Raw genomic sequence first — 20,403 nt, 5'->3', positions numbered from 1 at the left:
GTAAAGATTTTTAAATAATTCTGAGGGGCTCTATCCCTGTGGACTGCATAATTTTACTGGCATGGTGCCATGTATATCTAGGGGCTTCAAAAATCCTGAAGGAACTGAATCCCATTTTTGGAGTAACTACTACATGCCTGGCACACTTCTGAGTAACATGATGACCTAATAGAGGCTGGAAACTAGAGAAACTTTGCAAGTTTGCTTTCACATATTAATGCAACTTTATGCCTCTGAAATCAACGACTCAGAGAAAACTTTAGTTTCTCCCACATTTGGGTCAAAACTCAATATGATTAATTAGTAAATATTGCTGTATGCTACATATGCAGCCTTACGGTTTCTCATCTTAAATTATAAAATACAACTCTCTTGTGATCAAAATTCCTGAGTGATCAAAATACAGTGCCCTCTATCAGGATATCAATGTTTTCTTTTTAAAAGATAAAGTGAGCAAGAAAGCACACCCACTCCCTGTTTTTAAAGGAAAAGTACATAATATAAAAGCAATATGATAAAGTAGGTGCTACTATACTACTGGAGAGGATACCACCCCCCCCAAAAACACAAAAAAACAGAATCAAAATTAATTTGCTGGGGTAAAATTTACGTTAATCTCAAAATTAACGATAATACAAAAATTTAAAGTGACAAGGAAGAAATATCAACAAAAAATAGCTTCTGTATTTTAAAAAGTACAACCCCACAGATAATTTAGGTCAAAACAGAGACATGGAAAAAAAAAATTGCTTCTGCTCTGAGAAAAGTTCCACCAGGGAGAAATGTTAGCCTTTCAAAATGGCCCTCAAAGGCTCAGTTTCTCTGGCTATCAAAGGGAAGAACTGCTTCACACCCTTTCGGCTGCCCAGTTGCCCAGGGTGGCGGTGTGAGTCTCTTAGGAACTTCTGTACCCTCAAAACCAGAGGCAACATGGCAGTCTCCCTGATGCCTCCAGGCCAAGGCAGGCAGATCACCCACTGCTGGCCCCTCTGCTCAACACTGCCCCCTGCAGTTCAGCCAAAATCTGTTCAGGGGTAACCCTGCTTCCTGAGGGACACCTGCCCAGCTTGCAATGTGCCTGAGAATACTGCCACATCAAGGTCAAGCTTTCCAGTTTCCATAACTGAAGTCCTCATTAATTATAACTTCAGACTTACGTGAAGGCATTGACAAAGTTCTATTCAATTACTGTCAATTACTTCTCCCCCCCAAATTTTAAGATTAATAATAACCAGTTTTGACAAGGACATATGGAAAAGGCACTCACATGCTGTGTGTAAAAATATAAATTACTACAACCTCTGGAGAGGTTGTAGTATTAATTAGTGATAAATAATGTTTATATAAATAATTTTTAAAATCCCATTATTTCATTAAAATCAGGATCTGGAAGAGTGTCTTATCTGCAATCCCATGTTTACTGCAGCATTATTCACAATAGCCAAGATATGGAAACAACCCAAATGTACATTGACAGATGAACAGATAAAGAAAACATGGTCTACACCTATAATGACATATTATTCATATTCAGGTTTAAAAAAGGAAATCTTGCCATTTGCAACATAGACAAACCTGAAGGACATTATGCTAAGAAAAATAAGCCAATCGGAGAAAGACACATACTGCATGATTCCACTTTTATGCAATATTTAAAACAAACTCATAGAAGCAGAGAACAGAATGGGGTGGATGCCAGGGGCTGGCATGGGGGTGTGGGTGGGGAGTTGTTCAATGGGTATAAAGTTTCAGTTAAACAAGATGAATAAGTTCTATAGATATGCTGTACAACACAGCGTCTACAGTTAACATACTGTGTTATGCACTTAAAATTTGTTAAGAGGGTAGATTTCATGTTGTATTCTTACTACAAAACAAGGGAGGGGACACAAGGAAACTTTTGCAGGTGCTGGATATATCTATTACCTTGATTGTAGTGATGGTTTCATGGGAGTATGCATATGTCCAAACTCATCAAGTTGAATATCTGCATGAAATATGTGCAGTTTTTTGTAAAGCTGTTTAAAAACAAATCCCCTTCTTTTCACCCTTCAGAAATATTTCGATGAGGGAACAAGGATATTCACCACAGCATGATTTAGGATACTAAATAATTGAGAAACAGCCTCAATGTCCATCAATGGGATCCAATTAAATAATCATAGGAGTACTCATTGACCTTCCCTTGAACTATAGCCAATAACCCATTAAAAAGAATGATGAAGAGCTATATGAGCTGAGAGAGAAAGATCTAAGATTTGTTATGTTTAAAAGAAAGGATCCCTTTCATGTACGTTAAAAAGACACACACAGGGGGCTTCCCTGGTGGCGCAGTGGTTAAGAATCCGCCTGCCAATGCAGGGGACACAGGTTCGAGCCCTGGTCCGGGAAGATCCCACATGCCGCGGAGCAACTAAGCCCGTGCGCCACAACTACTGAGCCTGCACTCTAGAGCTTGTGAGCCACAACTACTGAGCCCGTGTGCCACAACTACTGAAGCCCGCATGCCTAGAGCTCGTGCTCTGCAAGAGAAGCCACTGCAATGAGAAGCCCGCACACCACAACCAAGAGTAGCCCCCGCTCACCGCAACTAGAGAAAGCCCGCAAGCAGCAACAAAGACCCACACCAGCCAAAAATAAATAAATAATTTATATAAAAAAAAAAAAAAGACACACACAGGGACTTCCCCGGTGGTCCAGTGGGTAAGACTCCACGCTCCCAATGCAGGGGGCCCAGGTTTGATCCTGGTCAGGGAACGAGATCCCTCATGCCGCAACGAAGATCCCGCGCGCCGCAGCTAAGACCCGGCACAACCAAATAAATAAATAAATAATTTTAAAAAATAAAATAAAAAACTAAAACACACACACAAAGAGAGAGAGTCACAATATGTTTCTATTTGTATTACAAGTTTTCTGGAAGGAGAACAGTTAACAGTGATGACTGTAGGGACAGGGCATGGCAGGAGAGGTGGGGACACTTTAGTTTTTTATTTCATATCACTCTGTATAATCTATAATTTTTTTTAAACCACTAGTGTTTATTGTTTGTCTGCTTTCTAACAGGAATCATCATTATCTGTTTGGAGAGATTACAGGTCACTTGTCATCTTCTTTATATTTTTCCATGTGAAAAATACACGTGTGTGTGTATTTCCCCAAAGCTTCATCCACAGAACATGGTCTATATACCATACTGTTTATGGTAATTAACCTGGTGAGTGATTTTTGGGGGTGGGAAGAGACTCACTTTTTTTAAAGTATACACTGATATATATCGCCATATCATTTAAAATGCATACATGTTAATTACCATTGTATATTTTTATAACAAGATCTTTATAACAAGGAAAATATTAAAGAAAATTAACACTTAAAGGAAAAAGATTCAACTTACTCTAATAATCGAGCTTTGCAGACCAAAAGGCTACGCACCAGGCAGCTGAAGACTTGAACAGAGAGGGACCCCCAAACCCGGGCACGCAGCAACTGACACATGACACAGTTGGGAAGTTACTGCATGCATGATGCAGTGAGTGTAGTAGTAAGTTTCTGCTGCTGTCTGACTCACCCCTTCTAGGGACTTAAATGTGTGGGTATATGCAAGACAAATTTCTGGAAGAATACATAAAAGCTGCTCGAAGTGGTTTTCTCTGGGGGGAGGGGGTGGGACTGAGGTCTGAGGTATAGGGATTTATATAGCCTTTTGTACGGTTTGATTTTTTTCAAATGCAAGTAGGCACCAAGAGAAGTGAATAACAGCAAGCCCTGGGGCAGTCCCTAGCGCAGTCTGAGTGACATTTTCAGGAGGCTCTAGAATTTGATTTTTACAAAGAAATTGTCACACACACACACACACACACACACACACACACACGTCCTATATTTCCAGCTGCCGGCTAGACTTCTCTACCTAGATGTCACCTCAAATTCAGTTCAAAATGAAATTCCTTGTCTTTTTCCAAAACCTAGCCTTCCTGCTTGCATTTTCTTCCCTGAGTTATTGTTTCCCCAAAATGGAAACCAAACTGGTCTCCCTGCCCCTAGCTTTTCCCTTCTCTGGGCCATCTTCCACGTGATCACCCTTCCTCAAGCTATCTGTGTCATTTCCTGATGCCTCTTCCCCCCAGTACAGCCACAAAGAACTGTGCTGGAACACGCCAGGCCTCTTCAAGAGCCCGGCCCTTGCACAGGCAGGCCCTGTGCCTGGAACACCTTCTTACGCAGCCTTTGAGAGCTCAGCTAGCACCTCCTCAGTCAAGTCCCCAGACGCAGTATTACTTTAGCTCCTCCTCAGTGCTCCTGCCCAGCAGTCAATCCAAGCGAGTTCAGAGCAAATGCCCTGCTCGCAGGCCTCCTGCTCCGACTCGACTCTCCGATTCAGCTCTGTGTCCCCAGACCCAGGACACAGTACAGAAAAGCACTTCTTGAGGAAGGGACCCTCAGCTGACATATGTACATCTACCCACACCCATGTCCACATGTCATAAAACTTCATGTCAGGCATAGAAGATAAGAGTTTGATTTTGGGCGCTAAATATAGGAGTTCACACAAACAGGAAACACACTTACATACTAAAACACTTGAGAGAGAGTGTGAAAGGGATTTCCTGTCAGGAGACAGCGCAGGGCTTTGGTTCATGTCTCTTAGCCATTTGCCCCCAGACCTATCTGAAGAGGTGAGACGTTCTTCCCTCAAAAAAGCATTAGGGAAAAAGTTGCCTTCAAGTAGAAACAAATTGCCAAAGGCATTTATAACCAGAGGAACATGAAGCTTCTTTCTTCACAGCTCTATCTCACCCATAATTCACTTCCAATATTTTAAAATCAAATTGGCAGTCTTACACTTCAAATAGGGACAACTCAGTTGAGAATTTAACAGTGAGAAGACATGGTATTCGAGGGTCATGTTATCCACAAAAAACAAAACTAACGCAATAAAAGCCAAATTTGACAGATTTTTGGAGTAAAATTATATATTAAAACACATACATCAGGATCTGAGATTAAGAATACCAGGCTTCTATTTTGGTTTGTAATCAAGAGAAAAACAATAATATATAAAAGCACTAAAGATAAGCAATTTAAAAAACCCTTAAGTTATAATAAAAATAACTGAACCTGGGGCTTCCCTGGTGGTCCAGTGGTTAAGACTCCCCTGCTTCCAATGCAGGGGGCGCAGGTTTGATCCCTGGTCGGGGAACTAAGATGCCACATGCCATGCGTGTGGCGTGGAAAGGAAAGAAAGGAAAGAAAGGAAAGAAAGGGAGGGAGGGAGGGAGAGAGGGAGAGAGAGAGAAAGAGAGAAAGAAAGGAAGAAAGGAAGAAAGAAATGTGTCTCAAACTGGCCCTGTAGATACTTCTTCCAAGTCCATACGTTCTCTATGAGAATTTTTAAATTGTGTGTTTTCACTTCAATATTACTCTAATAACATTAGCATGAGCTTGTTCTGGATCATCCAGAAGCTTCTCTGGAAACAGAGAGCCGCCCAGGGATTCCCCCAGCCCACATGTGCTGTTGTGTTTACCATCAAGCTAAGGCCAAACAATAGGATTTTAATTGGTCTGTACTAACAGTCAAGAACAGGGTAAGACCTGATACATGTATCACACATATATGCCAAGTAAAGGTCAAATGGCACCCCTGAACATTTCTACAGTTTTCAGAATAGAGAAAAATGATGAGAGAACCGAGCTGTCACATGGCAAGGTACTAAAGGCATTTCAGTGCATTCCCAACACCACAGCAGGCAATATCATATTTACATTGAGAGTAGCAATTTGATTTGCGTAAAACATCATCTGTCCATAAATTAATTTTAATTTTATTGATTCTGTCATTTTATCTGTATTTAACTGTTGTTTTGTTTTTGTAACCTTTTTTAAGCATAAGAAATTTATCCTTGTGTGCATTCTTACATATAATAAAAATAACTCAGCTAGGGTGCCAAGAGCAGTCGATGGGGAAAGGACAGTCTTTCAACAAATGGTGCTGGGGAAATTGGATATCCACACACAAAAGAATGAAATTGTACTCTTTCCTTACACCATATACAAAAATTAACTCAGAATGGATCAAAGACCTAAACTTCAGAGCTAAAACTATAAAAATTCTTAGAAGAAACGCTGGAGAGTCATGACAGTGAAATTTGGCAATGACTTCTTGGCTATAAAACCAAAAGCACAGGCAACAAAAGAAAAAATAGATAAATCAGACTTCATCAAATTGAAAACTTATGTACATCAAGGACACTATTAAGAGAGTGAAAAGACAACCAACAGAATGGGAGAAAATATTTTCAAATCACATATCTGATAAGGGATTAATATCCAAAATATACAAAGAACTCCTACAATTCAACAACAAAATCAAATCCCAATTCAAAAATGGACAAAGGACTTGAATGGACATTTCTCCAAAGAAGATCTACGGATGACCAATAAGCACATGAAAAGATACTCAACATCAATAGTCATTAGAGAAATGCAAATCAGTACCATCAGATTATTTCAACCATTAGGATGGCTATTAGCAAATAAAAGAAATTAACAAGTGTTGGTGAGATGTGGAAAAATCAGAACCCTCCTGCATTGCTGGTGGGAATATAAATGACTAGCTCAGGTGGAAAAACTGTGGCAGTTCCTTAAAAAGTAGAATTACCATATGATCCAGCAATTCCACTCCTAGGTATAAACCCAGAAGAATTGAAAGCAGAAACTCAAGATACTTATACACCAATGTTCATAGCATTATTCACAATAGCCAAAAGGTGGAAACAAACCAAATGTCCATCAACAGATGAATGGATAAACAAAATGTGGAATATTAGTTGGCATTAAAAACGAAGGATATTTTGATATATGTTATAACATGCATGTTAAGAACATTATGCTAAGTGAAACAATAAGCCAGACACAAAAGGACAAATATTGCATGATTCCATTTATATGAAGTACCTAGAATAGGCAAATTCAGAGGGGAAGCAGAACAGAGGTTAGTTACCAGGGGCTGGAGGGGAGGGGGGAATGGGGAGTGACAGTTTAATGGGTAGATAGTTTCTTCTTGGAATGACGAAAAGTTCTGGAAACTGATAGTGGTGACGGTTGGACAACGATGTGAATGTACTTAATGCCACTGAATTGTATACTTAACAATGGTAAATTTTATGTTATGTATATTTTGTCACAATAAGAAAAACTTAAGCTAACACTGGATATCTGCCAAAAATATTTTATGAAGATCTTAATTTGAGGGCTTCCCTGGTGGCGCAGTGGTTGAGAATCTGTCTGCCAATGCAGGGGACACAGGTTCGAGCCCTGGTCTGGGAAGATCCCACATGCCACGGAGCAACTGGGCCCGTGAGCCACAATTACTGAGCCTGCACGTCTGGAGCCTGTGCTCCGCAACAAGAGGGGCCGCGATAGTGAGAGGCCCGCGCACCGCGATGAAGAGTGGCCCCCACTCGCCACAACTAGAGAAAGCCCTCACACAGAAACGAAGACCCAACACAGCTAAAAATAAATAAATAAATAAATAAATAAATTTATTTAAAAAAAAAAAAAAAAAAAGATCTTAATTTGAGAAACACTGCTACAGAGTTAGAATTAAAAATTAAACCATTTATGTAATGTTTAAAAATATAGACACCAATGGTATATATTGCTATGGGTGTAAACATAGAAGCATAAAAACATCAGCCTTGCAAGGCTGGTTACCTCTGGGAAAGGAGGGAGGTAAATGGGAGGTATGCCAAACAGTGTTCAAGTGTATCTGAAAAGTGATATTCCTTATGTAAAGGAAAAAAAGAAAAAAAAATGGAAGAAAGAAGGGAGGGAGGGAGGGAAAAAAAGGGAAAAAGTCAAATTTGTTAAATCCAGATGGTGGGTACTCAGGGGTTCGTTGTTATTCTGTATCCTCTCCACATGTTTGAAATAGTTAATAAAAAAATCTGAAATGACTAAGAATCAAAAGTTTACATAATAAGGAATTAAAACTTCCTTTAGCCATTCTACACATGAATGACAGCAGACAGCCCAGACACAGGCCATGTTCCCAGTTTACCATCAAGAGCACCTTCTACTTCCCATCTTCCCCTCTCCGCATAGATCTAAGCTGCCATCAACAAGCAGTCAGGGTTGTCAATCACATTCACTAGCCAGACTTTTCTACCTCTCACTCTGAGACCATAATTGGTCTTACAGTTTTTGCTTGCCTCCAAAATTGCAAGTTAAAAAAACACTAATTCCCATTAGAATTAATGTAAAAACTGCAGCATTTCTACATACAATTAAATTCATACCAGGCTAGTAATACAGTTACGATTGGTTCATAATTACTTACTGCAGGTAACTGAAAATTGTCAATAAAAGGCAAAAATTCCCAAATAAGCCAGAACTTGGAAGCAACTGCAACTTGGAGCTTTGCTACTTTGCCAGTTATATCAAAACTGTACAAATAAGATCAGGGTAGAAATAACCCTAGAGCCATTCATAGTCATTCTTTTTCTCTCTCCCTCTCCCTCTCCCTCTCTCTCTCTCTCTCACACACACCACACACACACACAACACAATTAGATCTTTTTTTTTCTTTTAGCCAAAACACTATTTCCGTGTAAGTATGGGATATGTAAAAGTACACCAGGCTCAAAATGACACTAAGAACCAAAAGAGGGAACACTCCTAGGTATCTATCCAAGGGAAATGAAAACGTATACCCACGCAAAAGCTGTTCGTAACAGCATTATTCACAATAGCAAAAAAAAGTGGAAACAATCCAAGTGTCCATCAATTGATGAATGGATAAACAGAATGTGGACACATTGAAATGTTATTCAGCCACATAAAGGAATGATACATACTACAACATGGATGAACCTTAAAAACATGCTAAGTGAAAGAAGGCACACACAAAAGGACACCTATGCTATATAATTCCATTTATATGAAATGTCCAAAATAAGCAAATCCGTAGAGACAGAAAGTAACTGCTAGTGGATATGAGGTTTGTTTTGGGGGTGATGAAAATATTCTAAAACTTATTCTGATGATAGCTGTACAACTCTGTGAATATACTAAAAAACATCTGAACTGTACATATCTCAATGAGGCTATTATTGGGAAAAAAGAAAAAGAAAGGACAAGCTGCTATTACAGACCCCAAAAGATTCTGCCTTAACTTGTATGTTACCACAAAGCAAAATAAGAGGAATAGGAGAGTCTATAAGTCAATAGAAAGAAGACTTGTATATCCGGGTAGTAAATGACTTAACACAAACCCAAAACAAAACAACTTGACATTTTACTTAGCACATGGACCACGGTAACAGGCAAATTGTTATGCTTTTTGAAATACTGAAAGACCCAAAAAGGACCTAGGGATCCCAGGGTCAACATGTATCTAAGGCATTCAGAACTTTTAACGCAACATCAGTCTAATCCGAGAGTCCCAACAGCTCCTCCACATGTCATTAGAGGGTCCATGAATCTGCGCCTGCCCACCTCAGCTCCCTCCTGGGCACAGCTGGTTTCACAGGATAATCCTCAAGCATCCACAGAAAGTCAAAAACAAAAAAACAAAAAACAAAAACTCTTTTCACCATTAACTTCCCTAACAATGAGCATATATTATATGTCCTTAAATTTACCATTACTTAGGGAGTCTTGTCTCATTTTATGGAAAGTTATATAAATCTGAATAACTCTTTGACATTCTCCATTGGAAGACACAACCACCCATTTCTGGAACTGCTGAATCCCTCATGTAATTACCTCTTTCCTGGGCATATGATCTTCTGGTCAAGGACAAACTGCCAATGTTCTAATTCAGTGGTGCCAAGTTCACTATTACCTCACTTTCAGATAAGAAAGTGATACGCGTGAGAAAAATCAGAACATTAACACACTAGAAACTTCAAAGTAGAATAATAATACAGCCAACACATTTACACATACCTCAACAAACAAACACACACACCAACAAACCCATGGGGCAAAAATCTCACAACCACTATTCCATGACAAAAATAAGTGAACGGATAAAGCCCTAATCTACTTGGGGGTAGGAGCCTGGGAGCTTTCAGAAAAGTGGTAACAGTTTCCCTCATTCACCGTTAACCTTCACAGTCTTTCTAACACATGAGACCAGCAATTTTACTTTGAGGAACACAGATGGAGAAACTGGCTCAAAAGTAAACAACACTTATAAGTATGTTTCTCATGCTTTATTCACCACAGAAAATAAAAAGCAACTTAGATGTCCAACAACAGGGGCGTGCTTTAGTAAACCCTGGTAGAGTCATGTAGGAAAATATGTTCTACCCTCTCCAAAAAACACTGCATCGTAGACTATGTAAATACATGGAAAAGACCATGCAAAATGTAAACTAGGAGAAGCAGTAAGATCTTTCAAGTAGAAGAAAATTGTATTTTTTTAAATGGATCTTTTACAATGACACAAATAAGAGTTTATGGAGACTAATATTAGTCGATAATTTTTAATGAAGAGCTTCTTTGAAATGGTATATTTGTTGTTATTTTACAGTCAAGTTGATCAAATATACAATAAAAATTATTGAATATACAACGTAAAGTTTCTAACACTATTATGAAAGGCAAGCACCAAAGAAAATGCAGAACTCATCAAATTCTCTTGATATTTCTTGCTGTTTTGACACAATTATTCTGGCTACCATTATCTGTTAATCATCTTCACATCACTAACCTAATTCAGCGTTTTTTTATAAACTATTTCCAAGTCAGCAGCCAGCACAATGGCACTGGGCATGAAGACATTCAGGGTCTGCATAGCAAACCCAAAACACTCCTCAAATTTTTGACAACTATAAACAAAAAAATTGCTCTGCTACTCTTGTGTCTTCACTGAAATATTTGCAAATTCAATGAAGTCCAGAAAATTCTCCTGAGTTCCCCTCCTCAACACTTCTGCAGCATGACCTGGCTGGAGGACAATTTAGCATTTTGCCCCAGCAATCACAGCACATGTGCACACAGGGGCATCCACAAGAATGTTCACTGCAGCACTGGAATAGGAAACAGTGGAAACAACATTTGTGTTCACCAGTAGGAAAATGGCTTTAAAAATTATGGTACAGCTATACAGTTGAATTCTACACAGCACGTGAACCAACACGAAAAAATTTCCAAGATACATTATTTGGAAAAAACAAAATTTACAAAATAAAGTCCACCCAGTAGGAAAAGTTCTGGGAGGAGCCACAGGACACTGGAAACAATCACTACCTCTGAAGAAGAGGCTGGGGCTAAGAATAAGAATGGTGGTCAAAGGAGACTCTTGACTTTTCTGTAATGTTCTGAGTTTTTACAAAGAGAATAAATTCATGCCTTATTTCCATAATTATAATTTAAGAAAAATCTCTGGATCATAAATTGCATGTGATTTATCTAATATTCCATTAAGGGAATTCAAATCTATATGAACACAGGTGGTTTGAATCTAACTGATAAAGGGCATTGAAGGTGCCCTGTCTTCACATTTAAATACAAAAACACACTTCCCTCTGCACCTCTCCAACAATGTAAACATGTCTCTTTCCTTAAAAACAACCCCAGACGCCCTCCTCGCCAAAAAAAAAAGGAAAAAAGCACTTTTAGTACAAGACCACATTTTTAAAAAATCTTACACATAATCTCAAACTCCTTAATAAGCATTTTTACTTTTCATCCCCAAAACGATAGTGTTACAAAGCCTTAGCCAAACTTCACCTCATTAAGATGATGTCTGTTGCCCACATAACTATTTTGAAGTTGTTTCATTCACTTGGTCTGGTTTTAGTCAATACAGAAAAGTTAGTGGGAAGGCAAAGCTATTCCATTTTGAGCATAACTTCGGAGGACTTCCAGCATCTCATCTCCCACCTCAACAAGGAATCCCTCTTATAGCAAGGGGGTCCAAGGGATTCTGATAATTAACCGGATTTGGGAACCCACGCTCTAAAAGTGGGTTTTAAGCAGTACTTCTCAATCCATGCTGCATATGATTATTATTTTTTAAATATGACATGAGAGCCACCACCCACTGCAGACCTATTAAATCAGAATCTCTGCGGAGTGGGTTCCAGTCATCAGAATTCTCTTTTTTAACTTCCTCAGATTGAGAACCCTGTGTTGAAGTAACTGGTTTAGGCATTGCTCTTATCAAGCTCATTAAGCAGAACACCATTATCTGCATGGGCCATAGGAAACACAGTGGCAGCCAGCAGAGGAAGTGGAACAACAACCCCCAGTTTTATTTGAAATCACAGAGTTAGGCTAACAGGACCAGATTCTCTATAACTAAGATCAATTATAGACTAGGGCTAGTAAGAAGCCCTGGTTTCAACTAAAGATAAAGTCACTCCACTAACTTGAAACTTGGTAAAGTCATTTAACCTCTCTGAGGTTCAAATTATCAATTTTTTAAAGGACTGGAATAAATGACCTCCGAAGATCCTCTGATCTCAAACCCCATGATGATTCTACCACGTGGCCACAAATCAATCAAGTCCATAAGCAGAGTGTCCTTAAATAAATGCATGAATATCTTCTGCGAGTATCAGATTCATCATACATAATTTTGTGCTAATCTACATAAAAATTCTATTCATCATCACACCAAAAAAATTCTAACTGAACACAATTAGAGTCTATCAGATCAATCACAAATGAAAATTAAACTAGTCACGTAAGTCTCAAAATAAATATAGCGACTTCCCTGGTGGCACAGTGGATAAGACTCCATGCTCCCAATGCAGGGGGCCCAGGTTCAATCCCTGGTTGGGGAACTAGATCCCACATGCATGCTGCAACTAAGAGTTTGCATGCCACAACTAAGGAGCCCGTGAGCCGCAACTAAGGAGCCCTGGAGCTGCAACTAAGGAGCCCGCGAGCCGCAACTAAGACCCAACGCAACCAAATAAATATTTCTTTAAAATTAAATAAATAAATAAATAAATAGACTATCAAAATAAACAATCTAATCATACACCTAAAGCAACTAGAGAAAGAAGAACAAAAAAACCCCAAAGTCAGTAGAAGGAAAGAAATCATAAAGATCAGAGCAGAAATATATGAAATAGAAGTGAAGAAAACAATAGCAAAGATCAATAAAACTAAAAGCTGGTTCTTTGAGAAGATAAACAAAATTGATAAACCCTTAGACAGACTCATCAAGAAAAAAGGGAGAGGACGCAAATCAGTAAAATTAGAAATGAAAAAGGAGAAATCACAACTGACAGAGCAGAATTACAAAGAATTATAAGAGACTACTACAAACAACTATATGCCAATAAAATGGACAACCATGAAGAAATGGACAAATTCTTGGAGAGGTACAAATTTCCAAGACTGAACCAGGAAGAATTAGAAAATATAAACAGACCTATCACAAACAATGAAATTGAAACCGTAATTAAAAATCTTCCAACAGCTTTTCCGCCGGAACCACCATCTTCCAGTAATTCGCCAAAATGACCAACACAAAGGGAAAGAGGAGGGGCACCCGCTACATGTTCTCTAGGCCTTTTTGAAAACATGGAGTTGTTCCTTTGGCCACATACATGCGAATCTACAAGAAAGGTGATACTGTAGATATCTGGACACTGTTCAAAAAGGAATACCCCAGAAATGTTACCATGGCAAAACTGGGAGAGTCTACAATGTTACCCAGCATGCTCTTGGCATCACTGTAAACAAACAAGTTAAGGGCAAGATTCTTGCCAAGAGAATTAATGTGCGTATCGAGCACATTAAGCACTCTAACAGCTGAGACAGCTTCCTGAAACGGGTGAAGGAAAATGATCAGAAAAAGAAGAAAGACAAAGAGAAAGGTACTTGGGTTCAACTGAAGCGCCAGCCTGCTCCAACCAGAGAAGCACACTTTGTGAGAACCAGTGGAAAGGATCCTGAACTGTTGGAGCCCATTCCCTATGAATTCATGGCATGATGGGTGTAAAGAAAATAGAATACCTGGACTATATAAATGTTTCTCTTAATTGAGTAGAAGTGTGTGACCCCCCTCCCCCAAACAAATATTTAAAGCACATTTTAATTGTATCCGAATTCAGTGGGTGACATCTTTTTACTTTTCAAATTTAGTGATTTTTCTTCCTGAAAGATGTAAGGTAGTTTGTTGTGCAGTATACTCCACTGGTTAATAAACTGCTAGATATTACTTATAAAATATTTGTACTAGTTTGAAAATAGTCTCTAAATTCCTATGAACAAAGGATTTAAAATAAATGAATGAAAGGTTAAAAAAAAAAAAACCTTCCAACAAACAAAAGTCCAGGACCAGATGGCTTCACAGGTGAATTTTATCAAACATTTAGAGAACAGCTAACACCACTCCTTCTCAAACTCTTCCAAAAGATTGCAGAGGGGGAACACTCCCAAATTCATTCTACGAAAACACCATCACCCTGATACCGAAACCAGAAAAAGATATCACAAAAAAAGAAAACTACAGGCCAATATCACTGATGAACATAGATGCAAAAATCCTCAACAAAATACTAGCAAACAGAATCCAACAGCATTAAAAGGATCATATACCATGATCAAGTGGGATTTACCCCAGGGATGCAAAGATTCTTCAATATACACAAATCAATCAATGTGATACACCGTATTAACAAATTAAGGAATAAAAACCATATGATCATCTCAATAGACACAGAAAAAGCTTTCGACAAAATTCAACACCCATTTATGATTAAAAACTCTCCAGAAAATGGGCATAGAGGGAACCTACCTCAACATAATAAAGGCCATATACAACAAACCCACAGCAAACATCATTCTCAATGGTGAAAAACTGAAAGCATTTCCTCTAAGATCAGGAACAAGACAAGGATGTCCACTCTCACCACTATTATTCAACATAGTTTTGGAAGTGCTAGCCACGGCAATCAGAGAAGAAAAAGAAATAAAAGGAATACAAATTGGAAAAGAAGAAGTAAAACTGTCACTGTTTGCAGATGACATGATACTATACATAGAGAATCCTAAAGATGTCACCAGAAAACTACTAGAGCTAATCAGTGAATTTGGTAAAGTTGCAGGATACAAAATTAATGCACAGAAATCTCTGGCATTCCTATATACTAACAACACAAAATCAGAAAGTGAAATTAAGGAAACAATCCCATTTACCATCGCAACAAAAAGAATAAAATACCTAGGAATAAACCTATCTAAGGAGGCAAAAGACTTGTACTCAGAAAACTAAAACACTGATAAAAGAAATCAAATGACATAAACAGATGGAGAAATATCCATGTTCTTGGATTGGAAGAATCAGTATTGTGAAAATGACTATACTACCCAAAGAAATTTACAGAGTCAATGCAATCCCTACCAAACTACCAATCACATTCTTCACAGAATTAGAACAAAAAATTTTACAATTCGTATGGAAACACAAAAGACCCCGAATATCCAAAGCAATCTTGAGAAAGAAAAACGAAGCTGGAGGAATCAGGCTCCCCGACTTCAAACTATACTACAAAGCTATAGTAATCAAGACAGTATGGTACTGGCACAAAAACAGAAATATAGCTCAATGGAATAGGATAGAAAGCCCAGAGATAAACCCACGCACATATGGTCACCTACTTTATGACAAAGAAGGCAAGAACACACAATGGAGAAAAGACAGCCTCTTCAATATGTGGTGCTGGGAAAACTGGACAGCTACTTGTAAAAGAATGAAATTAGAACACTACCTAACACCATACACAAAAATAAACTCCAAATGGATTAAAGACATAAATGTAAGACCAGACACTATAAAACTCTTCGAGGAAAACACAGGCAGAACACTGTTTGACATAAATCACAGCAATATCTTTTTTGACCCACCTCCTAAAGTAATGGAAATAAAACAAATGGGACCTAATTAAGCTCAAAAGCTTTTGAAGAGCAAAAGAAACCATAAACAACATAAAAAGACAACACACCAAATGGGAGAAAATTTTGCAAAGGAAACAGACAAAGGATTAATCTCCAAAATATACAAACAGCTCATGGAGCTCAATATCTGTCATAGAGAGTGAAGTAAGTCAGAAAACAAAAAACAAATACCATATGCTAATGCATATATATGGAATCTAAAGAAAAAAAAATGGTACTGATGAACCTAGTGGCAGGGCAGGAATAAAGACACAGACATAGAGAATGGACTTGAGCACACGGGGCGGGGTGTGGGGGGAAGCTGGGGTGAAGTGAGAGTAGCATGACATATATACACTACCGAATGTAAAATAGTTAGCTAGTGGGAAGCAGCCGCATAGCACAGGGAGATCAGCTCGGTGCTTTGCAACAACCTAGAGGGGTGGGATAGGGAGGGTGGGGAGGAGCCTCAAGAGGGAGGGGATGTGGGGATTTATGTATGCATATGGCTGATTCATTTTGTTGTACAACAGAAACTGATACAGTATTGTGAAGCAATTATAATCCAATAAAGATCTATTTTAAAAAATAATAAAAAGATATAAATAAATAAGTAAAACTATAAAAATAAATACAAACATTTGGAATAAAGAAATTTTAAAAATAATTCAACCTTTTCTTTGTCAATGTTCTGATTTAAAGAATTTTTTTCCCATTTTTAAAAACTGTGGTAAAATATACATAAAATTTACCATTTTAACCATTTTTAAGTGTGCAGTTCTATGGTATTAAGACATACACATCTACTCAGCCATAAAAAGAAACGAAATTGAGTTATTTGTAGTGAGGTGGATGGACTGAGAGACTGTTATAAAGAGTGAAGTAAGTCAGAAAGAGAAAAACAAATACTGTTACGCTAACACATACATATGGAATCTAAAAAAAAAAAAAAGGTCATGAAGAACCTAGAGGCAGGACGGGAATAAAGACGCAGACCTACTAGAGGATGGATTTGAGGACACGGGGAGGGGGAAGGGTAAGCTGTGACAAAGTGAGAGAGTGGCATGGACATATATACACTACCAAATGTAAAACCAATAGCTAGTGGGAAGCATCGGCATAGCACAGGGAGATCAGCTCGGTGCTTTGTGACCACCTAGAGGGGTGGGATAGGGAGGGTGGGAGGGGGGAGATGCAAGAGGGAAGAGTTATGGGGATATATGTATGTGTATAGCTGATTCACTTTGTTATAAAGCAGAAACTAACACACCACTGTAAAGCAATTATACTCCAATAAAGACGCTAAAAAAACAAAAAAGACATACACATCTTGTGAAACTATCACTACTATCCATCGATAGAACTTTTTTTTTTTAAACCACTTTACTGAAGTATGACTGACACATAAATATTTAATGTATATAACCATACTTGTAAAACTATCACCAACCATCAAGGCCAAAAACATATCCAGCACCTCCCAAAGTTTCCTCCTGCCCCCTTTATTTAATTTTTTAATGTGTGTGGTAAGAATACGTAACAAAAGACATACCCTCTTAGCATATTATAGTATACAATACAGTACTATTAGTTATAGGCACCATGCTGTATAGATCTTCAAAACTTGTTTATACTGCATAACTGAAACTTTGCTCCAGAACTTGTTTTTTTTCTTTTTTTGGCTGCGTTCGGTCTTCGTTGCTGTGTGCGGGCTTTCTCTAGTTGCGGTGAGGGGGCTACTCTTTGTTGCGGTGCGCAGGCTTCTCATTGCAGTGGCTTCTCTTGTTGCAGAGCACAGACTCTAGGCACACGGGTTTCAGTAGCTGTGGTTCGCGGGCTCAGTAGTTGCAGCATGCAGGCCCTAAAGCGCACGGGCTTCCGTAGTTGCAGTGTGTGCTCCAGAACATTTTAATCTTCCCCAAATGAAACTCTGTACCCATTAAACACTAACTCCCCATTCTCTTCTCCCCCGCCCCCAAACGCCCAGCAATCACTGTATCACTGTTCTACTTTCTGTCTCTATGAATTTAACTACTCCCTAGATATCTCATAGAAGTAGAATCTCATTCAATTCTGTCCTTTGTGACTGGCTTTTTTTTCACTTAGCACATCCTTAAGTTTCATCCATGTCATAGCATGGGTCAATTTCCTTCCTTTATAAAGCTGAATGATATTGCATTGTGTGTATATTACAACATTTTGTTTACCCATCCATCCATCAGTGAACACTTGGGTTGTTTCATTCTGATTTTTTTAACTGTATGTTACTTTGAAGTCACATACATAAAAATGAGAGAACTTTACATCAGCACATTTCTTGGGGGGATAAAAAAAGACCTGTAAGCAGATCACATTCTGGGCCATAAAACACACCTTAAAAAATTTTAAATCATACAAAGTATACTCTCAGACCTCAATGGAATTAAACTAGAAATCAGTAATTTAAAAATAGCTGGAAAATCCCAATATAATATTTGAAGATTAAATATGCAATACTTGGAGACTAAATAATTGGGAAATTAAATAAAACTTGGGTCAAGAAGTTGTCTCAAGAGATAGTCCTAACTAAATGAAAGTGAAAATATAACTTATCAAAACTTGTGACATGCAGGGAAAGCAGTACATAGAGTAAAATTTATATCACTGAATGCAAATATTAAAAAAAAATAGAGGGATTCCCTGGTGGCACAGTGTGAGAGCCCGCCTGCCAATGCAGGGGATGTGGGTTCGAGCAAAGATCCTACATGCCGCGGAGCAGCTGGGCCCGTGCGCCACAGCTGCTGAGCCTGCGCTCTGGAGCCTGCAAGCCACAACTACTGAGCCCACGTGCCACAGCTGCGGAAGCCTGCGTGCCTAGAGCCTGTGCTCCGCAACAAGAGAAGCCACTGCAATGAGAAGCCTGTGCACCACAACGAAGAGTAGCCCCTGCTTGCTGCAACTAGAGAAAGCCCGCGAGCACCAATGAAGACCCAGTGCAGCCAAAAATAAATAAATAAAATAAATAAATTTATTTTTAAAAAAAAGAAAGAAAAGAAGAGAGATCTAAAAATCAATTATCGAGGGTGGCCGCTGCGAGCGTGGGGCGAGCGTGGACCGCGGCGCGGCGGTGCGACTCCTTTCCCGGCCCTTCTCCCCGCCCCAGGCGAGGGCACCGTGTGGCGGCGGCGGGCCAGCGAGGCCGGAGGAGGCGGCTGTGCCCGGGCATGGTGGTCTGGGGCAACGCGGAAGAATCCTGTTTTGGTGGTGCAGCTCTTGGGATCAGTGCTCTGAGCACCCAGCAGAAGAGGCTCTGAATGCTTCGGGCTCAGTTAGTCAAGCACCGTGAGCTGCAACAGGGAACATACAGACAGGAGGCCAGGTGCGCTGAATCGACAGTCCTGAGTTTTCAAGTTTTCCTGGAGGGGACGTGAGGGGATTTCTCCAGGATCGATGGAACTCCTTTTGTGGTGCTTCAGTGCTTCCACCATGAAGCGCTCATTTCCCTATGCACGTCCCCCCGCCCCACCCCACTGTTTCCTTTACTCTCTCTCCTCCCACCCCCAATTCCCAGAAGAAGATCTAGGAATCAGGTCCAAACATAAGATCTTTGGAGAATCCTTGCGTGTGTTTTTGAATTTTTGTTGGAGTGTAGTTGATTTACAATGTTGTGTTAGTTCCGGGTGTACAGCAAAGTGAAGCAGTTATACATATACATATAATCCACTTTTTTAGACTCTTTTCCCATACAGGTCATTACAGAGTACTGAGTAGAGTTCCCTGTGCTATACAGTAGGTCCTGATTAGTAATCTAGTTTATAGGTAGTGTTGTGTATATGTCAATCCCAATCTCCCAATTTATCGCTCTCCCCTCCCCACTTTCCCCCCTGGTAACCATAAGTTTGTTTTCTACACCTGTGACTCTATTTCGAATCCTTGGTTTTACTCTCGCCTGAAACTAGATAAAGCCTAGTCATCAATCAACAGGTGAGCAAGTAGAGCCAGGCATTGGTTGAGTGTTGATGTTTCTGGTACAAGCTGACTCTCCGCTCGTCATCCCACACCTTCATCAGCCATCATCATGCTGTCTGTCACCTCCTCTTCTCTGAAGAAGGCCCGGGCCATCTTTTGAAAATACAAAGTCCAGCATTGAGACCCTCCCAACTGAGAGAGCAGGAAGGGCCAGGGCTGCTGAGGTGCTCCCTGAAACCCACTCAGGGGATCTGTGTTGTTCCCACCTGGGTGTATTGTGTGGACCCCTAAAATTCCTCCAAACCTCTGCCTCTGCGCTTCCAGATTGCCCCTGAAAGAAATGAACAATAATCATAATACCCACCACGTACTGACCGCTGGTCTCTTGAGGGCTGCCTTGCCATTGGACAACATTTGTTGAGCTCCTACTGTTTGCCAGACAGCGGGTACATGCTTTATGTGTGTTTAGCCCTTCTGACAACACTGTGATTTAGGACCTGTTAATACGTCTATTTTGCTGAAATGGAAACTGAGGTTCAGAGTGGTTAA

At 39.4% G+C, this 20,403-nt stretch overlaps 1 protein-coding gene and 1 pseudogene across 1 annotated transcript in view; one reads left to right on the top strand and one right to left on the bottom strand.

The window, feature by feature from the left end:
* TENT4B (terminal nucleotidyltransferase 4B) overlaps positions 1-20,403 on the bottom strand; it is a 63,571-nt gene that overhangs the window by 17,970 nt on the left and 25,198 nt on the right.
* On the top strand, positions 13,465-14,182 carry LOC118885276 (annotated as a pseudogene).

The sequence above is a fragment of the Balaenoptera musculus genome, chromosome 19 (genome assembly GCF_009873245.2).
Source record: "Balaenoptera musculus isolate JJ_BM4_2016_0621 chromosome 19, mBalMus1.pri.v3, whole genome shotgun sequence".
Classification (NCBI taxonomy): domain Eukaryota; kingdom Metazoa; phylum Chordata; class Mammalia; order Artiodactyla; family Balaenopteridae; genus Balaenoptera; species Balaenoptera musculus.
The sequence above is the reverse complement of the archived record's forward strand: the minus strand, read 5'-3'. Positions and strand labels throughout refer to the sequence as shown.